The 10,701-nt window shown below is 45.7% G+C and overlaps 1 protein-coding gene across 2 annotated transcripts in view; it reads right to left on the reverse strand.

Moving 5' to 3' along the window:
• The window catches only part of RHOBTB1 (Rho related BTB domain containing 1), a 33,408-nt gene extending 25,039 nt beyond the window's left edge, over nt 1–8,369 (reverse strand). The window contains exon 1 of one of the 2 annotated variants that reach the window (XM_058188520.1): nt 7,966–8,369. The gene's annotated coding sequence lies outside the window, so the exon portion shown is untranslated. The remainder of the gene's footprint in view (nt 1–7,965) is intronic. The other variant, XM_058188516.1, reaches the window with a different exon arrangement.
• Between the last annotated feature and the right edge of the window lie 2,332 nt (nt 8,370–10,701).

A 10,701-nucleotide genomic window follows, 5' to 3' on the forward strand; every position in this document is an offset into this window, starting at 1 on the left:
TCATCTCCCTCCCTCCTTCCCTCTCTCTCTTTTCCTGGACATTACCTTCTTTGATTGCATTCTTTATACCTGCACAGTTCGTGCAAAGTTTCACCAGAGAAAGAATAAACCATGATAAAGCAGGGACGCGGTGGCTCAGGGGCTAGGACGTTGAGCTGCCGACTGAGCTTGTCAATCGAAAGGTCGGCAGCTCAGCGGTTCAAATCCCTAGTGCTGCCGTGTAACGGGGTGAGCTCCCGTTACTTGTCCCAGCTTCTGCCAACCTAGCAGTTTCAAAAGCATGTAAAAATGCAAGTAGAAAAAATAGGGACCACCTTTGGTAGGAAGGTAACAGCGTTCCGTGCGCCTTTGGTGTTGAGTCATGCCGGCCACATGACCACGGAGACATCTTCAGACAGCGCTGGCTCTTCGGCTTTGAAACGGAGATGAGCACCGCCCCCTAGAGTTGGCAACGACTAGCACATATGTGTGAGGGGAACCTTTACCTAAAGCAGGCTGGTCCTCTTAAAGAAAGTCACCACAAAGAGGAGGAATAAGACTGAACCCATGGATGAGTTAATTCAATCAACAGTCTAATCCTCCTTTCTTCTTTGTCACAAAGCCACATAATCTGACCAGGGAACGGAAAGCAGGGCCACCCAGGAGGAGCAAGGAGGGAATATTTAAGAGAAGGGTCTTCTTCCCATAAGACTTTAACTCCCATCATTAAGAGACAGCTGGATATCAGGCAGCATTTAGAGGCCTCCAACTACAGATGGTCCTTGACTTAATGTTTAATAACTGAAATTACTATCATTTAACATAATAACAGAGTTGGAAGGGACCTTGGAGGTCTTCTAATCCAACCCCCTGCCCAACTCTACATTTCAGACAAATGGCTATCCAACATTTTCTTAAAAATTTCCAGTGTTGGTGCATTCACAACTTCTGCAGGCAAGTTGTTCCACTTATTGATTGTTCTAACTGTCAGGAAATTTCTCCTTAGTTCTAAGTTGTTTCTCTCCTTGATCAGTTTCCACCCATTGCTTCTTGTTCTACCCTCAGGTGCTTTGGAGAATAGCTTGACTCCCTCTTCTTTGTGGCAACCCCTGAGATATTGGAACACTGCTATCATGTCTCCCCTGGTCCTTCTTTTCATTAAACTAGACATACCGAGTTCCTGCAACCGTTCTTCATATGTTTTAGCCTCCAGTCCCCTAATCATCTTTGTTGCTTTTCTCTGCACTCTTTCTAGAGTGCCACAGTGTTCAATGTCACTGAAAAAGTGACTAACAACTGGTCCTTGCACTTACGATGGTCACAATATCCTACGGTCAAATAATCAAAATTTGGGTGCTTGGAAACCAGCCTGTATTCACAATGGCTGCAAGCAGAGGTGGGTTTCAGCAGGTTCTGACCAGTTCTGGAGAACCGGTAGTGGAAATTTTTAGTAGTTCGGAGAACCGATAGTAAAAATTCTGACTTGCCCCACCCCCATCTATTCTCTGCCTCCTGAGTCCCAGCTGATTGGGAGGAAATGGGGATTTTGCATTAACCTTCCCCTGGAGTGGGGAGGGAATGGAGATTTTACAGTATCCTTCCTATGCCATGCCCATCAAGCCACTCCCACCAAGCCATGCCACGCCCACCAAGCCACACCCACAGAACCGGTAGTAAAAAAATTTGAAACCCACCACTGGCTGCAACATCCTGGGGTCACGTGACCCCCATCTGGGATTTTCCCATTGCATCCAGCTTCTGACAATCAAAGCTGATTTTTCATGGTTTGAAACCTTATCAGTTCTTGCAAAGACACCCAATCTTTTGGCCTGGTGAATTTTTTAAAAGCTCAGCCTTAATGACCACGTGACTCACTTAAAAATTGCAGTGTGTCTCTTAAAAACATGGCCAAAAAAGGTTGTAAAATTGGGTGTGATTCATTTAACAACTGCTTTACTTAGCAACAGAAACTGTGGTCATAAGTTGTGTCTTGCTGTACAGAATGACAAATGGCAAAGGGAGGCAAATGGGGTTAATCATTATGCATTTGTGCTGTGCAATCACAGCATCAGTTGTGAAAACAGGCAGTCTGGATTCAGGCCAAATGCATAAAATATTTCAGGATTCCCCTCCTGCAGAAAGCATTCCAGTAAGTAAATAAATAAATGACATTGGGAAGAATAACTACATTCAAAGGCTGAGCTTTTAAAAAATTCACCAGGCCAAAAGATTGTGTGTCTTTGCCAGAAATGATAAGGTTACTCGTTTCAAGCAATAAAAAAAAAACTTCAGAAAAGTAACAGGTTGGATGGCAGATTGAAAGAGAATGTTGGAAAATCATATGGATGCCACTTTGAGTCCCTTACAGATATGTCTCTATGTTTCTGAACAGGCAATGCATCAATCAATCAATCAATCAATCCCCCACAGTGATCTCAAAGTAATAGATATGATACGACAAGGTGCCGATGCTACCTCACCCAAGACTGATATTAGTAGGGGAAGGAGACATCGCTAGTAAAGAAGTTGTTAGTAAAGCCACAGTCTTCCCTGGGACCCAGAGAGCATCATATCCAGACCTTCACTCTTTCTAAGGGAGCTGGGCATTCCTTCCCATATTCAAGCTTCACCTGATGGCTACACAGAGAGGAGGGTCCCCTGACGGTATGGTCGGTTTCAACTGGTCTATTGAAACCTGGGAAAGCCTCCTTCCAGTCTCTCACACATGGGACTCTGGCCTGCCAATTACTCTAAAGAGAGCAGCTGCCAAGTTGCTAAGAGCCCAGCGAAGCAAAACTATCAGGTAACAAGAACCTCAAAAGACCTGCTCCGATTGACTGCCAGCCATAATGGTCTTAATTCAAAGGCAGAAAGGTCTAAACCCAAACATCTGAAGGAGTCTCTCCTCCAGTATCATCTGTGGTGTAGACCAGTGGGAAGAGTCCTGCACAGGCTCCCATCTATGAGGGAAAGTTGCCCAGGGGTAGAACATCATGCCCATGGCTACAATCACCTTCTTGGAGGTATGGTCACAGGGCAACGTTTGAGCCAAGAGAAAAGCAAGACTTAGAGGGTGGAATGTGCTTTATTTGAACTGTTCAAATTTCAAAGAACCAGTTCCAGGATTGCTACCTTGTCAAGGGCAGCTTCTTTCAGTTGTTGGATGTTCACCTTTGTATCATCTTTGATGGGATCAAGCCAGCATGTTCTTTGCTTGGCCCTTCTTGTTCCACTAACCTTTCATCACTGACTTCTCCAATGAATTTGCATGCATGACGTGGCCAGAGTAAATCAGATACAGTCTTGTGATTTTGTGATGTTCTAATGATATTTCTGGTTATATACATTTACTATATAAATGTATTTCTTAATCTGCTCTATTCTGTATAAATAAATCTCATATTTCATTATACTTGCCTCTATTAAGTCTGTAAGTAATCCACTTACAAGTGGCAAGTTTAATCAGGTCCTCAATCCATTTATCTTTGGAGTACTGTAGTATTAGACTTTTACATTGCCTATTTGTTAGATTCTAAGTACTTGGTATGTATTATTTTCCTCTGAAAATGTTTTGGCGCACAATTATATTTATATAACCCATAATTTCTATAGTAAGAGCATCAATGGATCTCAAATCACCACTTAGACACAAAAAATAATCTTTAGAATTTATTGAATTCTGTTAACGTTTATATAGAAAAAGTTTGTCAAAACCAGAATTTTGTGATGGATTAAGGATAATGCTTCTTTAAAATTGGGCCTCTGGTGGCTCAGACTGCTAAGGCAGTCTGTTATTAACAGCAGCTGCCTGCAATTACTGCAGGTTCAAGCCCCACCAGGCCTAAGGTTGACTCAGCCTTCCATCCTTTATAAGGTAGGTAAAATGAGGACCCAGACTGTTGGGGGCAATAAGTTGACTTAGTATATAATATACAAATGGATGAAGACTATTGCTTGACATAGTGTAAGCCACCCTGAGTCTTCGGAGAAGGGCGGGATATAAATGCAAATTTTAAAAAAAATACTTTTTTAAAAACAATGTCTTACATTTACCAAGTTTTGGGAGAAAGTGTTAAATTTTATAAATGATGACTTCAACTTCAGTGGAAATAGTAAGTAATGAATATCGAAAAGTAAACATTGGATTCCTGAATAATATCAATGGTATTCATAATGGGAATTTCATTTCCTTCTGGGGAATAAGAGATATTTTTACAGCTCTCACACATTTTCCCTTTGGTATCTGTTAATCCTGCAGAGTGTCAACTTTTTCCTTACTTTGCTTTGAGAAAAACTGCTCAAGCAGCAGAGGTTACCAAACAGAGAGAGATCCTTGCCTGCACATCCTTGGCCTGGAAAACTCGCTCCATTTGTAAAATCCATAAAATCCCATCAGGCTCATTTCAAGGGAGGCTGGAGCACCATTAGAAGAGACCATCTAAGTCAGGGGTCTCCAACCTTGGTCCCTTTAAGACTTGTGGACTTCAACTCCCAGAGGGACCAAGGCTGGAGACCCCTGCTTTGCTGGCTGAGGGACTCTGGGAGTTGTAGTCCACGAGTCTTAAAGGGACCAAGGTTGGAGACCCCTGATCTAAGTCATCCCTGCAAGGGTCACTTCTACATAAAAGCCTTCTTAGAAAGTCTGCAGAAGATTTTCACACTCCTCGGTTGAGTCTAGCTGAGAGGTCTGAAATGGGGGGAAACATTTCAAGTACCCCTTTTGCAGTTTCTTTTCACTTCTTGAAAAGTGCTGCCAAAAAGCCATCCAAAGAAGTCTTGCAACAATTGGTGCCTGATGTATTGAGGTTGTTTGAAGCTACGCAGCCATTCTTACTCTTTCTTGTCTGCTGGTCAGGCAAGATCTTTTTAGTGATGGCACCTTAACTTACGTGCACGTATTCCCTGTTCAGTAAAGATTGTTACCAATACTTAAAAGCGCATGAAATTATCAGGCCAGGGAGGGGTAACACCACTAGGGAAAAACTAATATTTCTGAAAATCCTAAGCAACAGCCAGAGATCCAGCACAATTGCATAAAACAGTATTTTTAAAGGGTCAAAACTCACGAGATTTTGAGAGTTGCAAAATTACAGGATTATCAAGTAGGATATTCGAAGATAGGATGTTTTGTTCATTTATCTTATTAGCATTTTTGTAGGTGTTTGACATACCACCAACCCATTTCTTTGGTTGAATATTTGAAACGGTGAAACTATTGTCACTATACTTTTGTCCTTTTTCCTCAATTCTGATTAGCTGGAATTTGAATCTCTATTTTGAGATCATCCGACGGAAAGCAGCCAAAAGAACTTATAAATGATTTGGGATCTGATGAGGCCACTGTATTGTGTAGGGCAAAAATATTTGAACCCTTTATGGGCCAAGATAACAGCGCATTACTTTTTAAAGTGTGTTTTGCTTATTTTGAAAAAAACTGGCTCAGTTTTGAAAGGCTAAATCAGGGGTGTCCAAACTTGGTCCCTTTAAGACTTGTGGACTTCAACTCCCAGAGTTCCTCAGCCAGCTTTGCTGGCTGAGGGACTCTGGGAGTTGAAGTCCACAAGTCTTAAAGGGACCAAGTTTGGACACCCCTGGGCTAAATGGTCAAAAACTCCAAATCCCCCAAATCAGAAAGCAGAGGAAAAATTGTTGGCTTTGTCCCCTCTGGGATATTTGGAGTGGCCACAGGACATAGATGCAGGGGCAACAATGCTTATGGCTAGTGAGAGAGTGAGAGGGTGACCTTCACCCCCTCAAAGCAACTTCTGTTTACTCCCCCCTCCTGCAACCCTCCGCCATGCCCATGGACAATAGCAAGGTTTGAAAAATTGGCCCCAACGATGCCATGAAGAAGAAAATGCCCTACAAAAACTGTGTTTTAGGATCTCTTTATCAGCCCCACAAACAGCCCCTCTTCCTCATTGCCTGAGTGTGTATTTGATCCCTGCTGTAAATAGTTCCTCTCCCATATGAACGGGCTCCACAGTCCAATGTAAACATTCTTAAAACAGCTCAATCTGCCATGGAGGTCAATGGCCACCGGTTTAGACAAATACTCTGGCGTCCAGGGATATGCTACAGATATGAAAGCACACGCAACTCTTCTTCCTTAGAGGACTTGCCTTAAATTGTAAGGTCTCCTCAGAGCTGAGATCCACTCCTGAGGATGTCACAGATAGTGTACCACTGTACGTGATTCTCTTAGCAACAGACTGAAAGAGGTGTGCCTTGTCTTTCTTCCTGCCCTCAGTTATTCCTTGAGACCTTTAGCCACGAATTCACCAGGTCCAACTCTGCTTAGTTTTCCAAGATCAGCCAAAGTTGGCAAAAAGACAGCACAAGCTGAGCGTCCAGGCATCACCCTGGTTCTGGCTAAATTAATCTCCTGGCTGTTTAATTTTAACTGTCCACAATAATCAGAAAATGTGCAATAACCATGCCTTTTAGCCCCGTAATAAATTAACTGACGCTAGGAGAAGAAAAAATCTCTGGTGAGAATACCAAAAAAGAGCCAATTTAACCACTCAGGATTAATTTTAACCCAGGACAGATTTCTTCACAAAACACACTAGATTAATTCTATGGGTTGTGTTGCAAGAAGACCTACAATCAGCCGCCTGACCCTTTCGATATATGACTGAAAGAAAAGCCTCTCTGTTACTGATTGGAACGTGTCCCAGACACTGACTGGCCAGTGAGGCAGAAGTGGGTGGGGCTTGTCCATCCTGCTGCCAATGGGAAAGGGCTAGTAATGCCCTGAAGCCTTTCCTGGGCATCATGACAGAGTTGGCATTTCCTAGAGCCCAGACTTCCACAGTTGATGCTTTTGACCCAGTTAATGTGACTATTTGCTCTCACAGCCCCTGGTAAAGAGACCTGGCAGAGTTAAGGGCTGTGCAGGAACGGGGTCTTCTAATTCAAGAACCCCCAATAACTGCTAAGACATCAGAGGTTTTTGGGGGGGGGGGCTCATAGCTACTAGTAATTGCAAAACTGTTATCTGATTCTGCTATTGAAACAACAGAGAAGAGAAAATAAGATTTAAAATAAGTTCATCTTCCTGCTTGGAGTTCACCAAAGGGGCACACATGTAGAAGACTTTTGCTCCTTAGTCCAACAAAGAAAGGAAAGTTAAAGCAAGGAAGGAAGGTCAGGCTAAGCAAACCATCATTCTTTGAGATTCAAAGTAGCCAACCCAGGTATGTCCCAAGGGTGCCCTGCAAACCATGGGCAGAGTTATGATTAATTATGCAAAGCCCCAGAACGGCTGCGGGCTGGGATCCAAACCTACCCGACCGAGCAAATGACCCAGATCGGCAGCTTTTCCTGCTTTCGGCTTTTTCCGAGCGGCCCCAGCCCGCCCACCACCTCGGTCGAGGCCCCCAGCCTCCAGCGCTACATGTCTGGCTGCAGTTCAACAGAACATCCAGGAACAGAAAACAGACCGCGGGAGCGCCTGTCAGTCACGGACGCCGTCCTGGCACCGCCGCCGGGCAGGGCGCAGCGGAACGGGGACCAGATGCGCCCCCGCTGCAAAGGACTCTGCCTGCCTCGCCGGACCAGTCTTGCGCGGAGAGCCCTGGAGGCCGCCTGAAAGTTTCCTTGCTTCGGGAAAAGCTCCGCGGCGGGGAAAGAGCGCAGCGCCCGAGAGTTTGCTCAGAGCATCTCTCGGAAAGAAGCGGAGCATCCAACCACCCGGATAGCTCCGTCTCTTGCAAAGCAGCGGCCAGAAGCGCCAGCTCCGCACTTGGCTGCTTTGGCCGGGCCGGGCCGCGAGGCTTTCAGCACCCACGCCAGTCCCGCGGAGCTTTTCTCTGCTCGCCAAGCTTCTCGGCACCCGCCGCGCATTTGCAAGCGAGGGGCCGGGGACAACCGGACAACGGGCGCACTTGGCGAAGGTCCGTCGACGAGCGCCCGCGCCGCGCCCCAACTTTCTGCCCCGCGGATTGGGGGACAGCACGTGGCGGGCCCCTCCCGGGCACTTACCGGCACCGAGCGACCCTGGCAACCAGTGCGGCGGCCGTGCGTCTCGCAGCCGTCAGCTCTGCCGCCGGCCAGGCTGCATGGCGAGGAGCCCCGCCGCCCTTCCAGCCGCTCCTTCCGCAGCTGCAGCAGCAGCCCAGGCGCTCCCTCGCTCGCTCGCTCGCTCGCCAACCGGCCGGCCAGCTCCTCCTCCTCCTCTTCCTCCTCCTCCTCCTTCCCGCGGGCAGCTCAGCTCCGGAGCAGCTCCTCTGGAGGTGACGTCGCCTCCTCCTCGCGCTATTTATACTCCGGCCTGGCGGTTCATTGAGGCAAAAGAGGCAGTCCGGCTGTCCGGCCAGCCAGCGAGGCCCGGGCGTGGCGCTCGCTCCGCAGACTTTCGGCGGGCTGGAGGCCGCCCCTCCCGGGAGGCTCTGGCTGAAGGGCCGGGCGCACATCTGGAAGGCGGGAGCCAGGTTGGGCAACGCCGAGCCAGGAGGGACTTCTCCGAGCTCCTGCCTGACCCCCTCCGTGTGACATCATCGCTGAGACCGATTACGCGAAATTCACGGGGAGCCCCCCTCCCCCCCCCGTGAATGAATGAATGAACGAACGAATGAATGGAATGAATGGCCCTTAACCCAAAAGGACTAGTCGGCGCCTTTTCTTCAAGAGCAGGAAGGGTGCAGGTGCCAAAGCAGATGCTATCCCAGCATTGCTATCTTAGCAATACATCAGAGGTGGCCACCTAGATTTATCTAGACGTGCTTAGCAGGTACACGTGGGGCAGAAATCCAGCAAGTGAATCTGAATCCCAGAATCCTATTCCTATTTTCGGTATTTTATTGTATACCCACCTAGAGTCCCTCTGTGAGGGAGATGAGCAGTTTTTAAACATGATCATAGATAGATAGATAGATAGATAGATAGATAGATAGATAGATAGATAGATAGATAGATAGATAGATAGATAGACACAGACAGACAGACAGACAGACCGACCGACCGACAGACAGACAGACATTTTCCTGCAACTCTTTGTTGGAAAATGCCTGCATCCTGCTGTTAGAAGACAAAAAAAGGGCATTGATCCCTAACCTATTTTCTCCAAAGGCAGTTAGCATGAGAGTTTTCAATGGAATATTTTTGTATTTAACGTAACTTGACTCTCAAATATCTGAAGAAGCAAAAATATCATAAGTCTGTAAATTATCATACCGTAGACCAAAAATCGGGCAACTATAGGTGCCTCCCTTTCTCTTCTCTTCTTCTCCACCCCTTCTAGACAGCCGTCCTCAACACTGCCTGAAGAAGTATAATGTTTTCCAAGAAGCGACTTGCAAATCAGAACACCAGGAAAGGAACCTCCAGGTTGAAGGATCACAACTTTTAAAGTTTCAAGGGTAAACCTGGCAAGAAGCGCCAAAGAAATAACTTTGGTGCCTTCCTTGTTAATTTTGATGCCGTTGTAGCTAACAGAGGTTCCTTTCTTAAATTTCAGCTTTCTTTCTAATCTGAGATGAAGCATCCTTTTCCAAAATGATTTTCATTTTTATATGCAACTATAATTATTCGTCAAGCTTGTCGATCAGAAGGTCGGCAGCTCAGCGGTTCGAATCCCTAGTGCTGCCGTGTAATGGGGCGAGCTCCTGTTACTTGTCCCAGCTTCTGCCAACCTAGCAGTTTCGAAAGCACGTAAAAATGCAAGTAGAAAAAATAGGGACCACCTTTGGTGGGAAGGTAACAGCGTTCCGTGCGCCTTTGGCGTTGAGTCATGCCAGCCACATGACCACGGAGACGTCTTCGGACAGCGCTGGCTCTTCGGCTTTGAAACAGAGATGAGCACCGCCCCCTAGAGTCAGCAACGACTAGCACATATGTGCGAGGGGAACCTTTACCTTTATAATTATTCTAGAGATGTGTTTCCTTTGCACAGGTGTTCATATTTGAGGGAGAACATAGGAGCTGTTGCAAATTCACAGAGAACATTAGTATGTACAAAAGTCGTGATGCCACATTTAAAACAACATCTGTCTAGACAGTGGCTGTTTTCACTCACCAATCCTACTATTTTCCTGTAATCACAAATGTGTCTCAAAAGATAAGCATCCTATAACATGCAATTTACATGCAGTTACTCAGCATCTTGAAAATAAGACATATTTTATGTTCTGAGCACTACCTAGCTTTGGTTTTGTTCTGCCAGAGCTTGCCCATCTTCCTCACAGAGGGATATTTAGAATTAATGCTTCTCTCTGAAATGGAAGCGGAAAACTTAAGTGATGGTCCTAGGAGATGCATCTCGAAATGAATTAACTGCTGTGCACATGGTTAAAATTGATCACAGGCGAGTTTAGTAAAAAGATTTTGGAGCCTGGATACAATATCCTTGTGACAATTCACTTCAAACAACAATGGACTTACAAAACTGCGTCTTACCAGGTGAAACTGATGTGTTTTGCATGTTAGGCCGGCCCTTGAGATTGCTCTATCTTGCAACCAGCTAGGATCTTTCCAAATGCCAGCAATGGCTTTTGTGAATTTATTTGGAATGGAGGGTGTGTGTGTGACTTGGAAAATGGCATCTGGTCCACAGGCACCCCACCTGGAGAAGCCTGCCATGAAAGTCAGGATGTAGCTTAAGGGAATCTTCTTCAAAAATCCTTTTTTTTTTTTTTTTTTTTATTGAAAGAGTTTTATAAAAAAACAAAAACATTTTTCCCCCTTTTTTCCCCCTCCCTCCCAAAAAAACAAAAAACAAAA

This window comes from Ahaetulla prasina, chromosome 6, assembly GCF_028640845.1.
Source record: "Ahaetulla prasina isolate Xishuangbanna chromosome 6, ASM2864084v1, whole genome shotgun sequence".
Taxonomy (NCBI): domain Eukaryota; kingdom Metazoa; phylum Chordata; class Lepidosauria; order Squamata; family Colubridae; genus Ahaetulla; species Ahaetulla prasina.